The sequence below is a fragment of the Penaeus monodon genome, chromosome 19 (genome assembly GCF_015228065.2).
Source record: "Penaeus monodon isolate SGIC_2016 chromosome 19, NSTDA_Pmon_1, whole genome shotgun sequence".
Classification (NCBI taxonomy): Eukaryota; Metazoa; Arthropoda; class Malacostraca; order Decapoda; family Penaeidae; genus Penaeus; species Penaeus monodon.
The window spans coordinates 29,782,284-29,782,645 of NC_051404.1; positions in this window are offsets into that span (position 1 = coordinate 29,782,284).

The window sequence follows — 362 nt, forward strand, 5'->3', positions numbered from 1 at the left end:
ATGATCATCGACACATCAAAATAATAAGAGTGAAGACCCAATCAGAAGATACAAGAGGTACTTCCCTTGACTCAGCGACGGACGAGGGATAACGCTGGCCTCCCGACGCAGCTCTTACTCGCGTCCCTCGGAAAATAGGTCATGGAGATCGAGCGAAAATCCTCGGCGAACCGTGAGCAACATCTTGAACTCAGAAGTAAACTCAGCAGCGCAACTTTTCAGGCGAGAGAGAGAACTTTTACTCCCGCGCGCCCCGAGAAAGTTTACACAGATTGTGTGTTTTTACATGTTGTTATTGTCACTTCTACACCGCGAAGCTTTCTCGGTGGCGAAGTAAAGTTGTTTGTTACGGTTGGATTGTG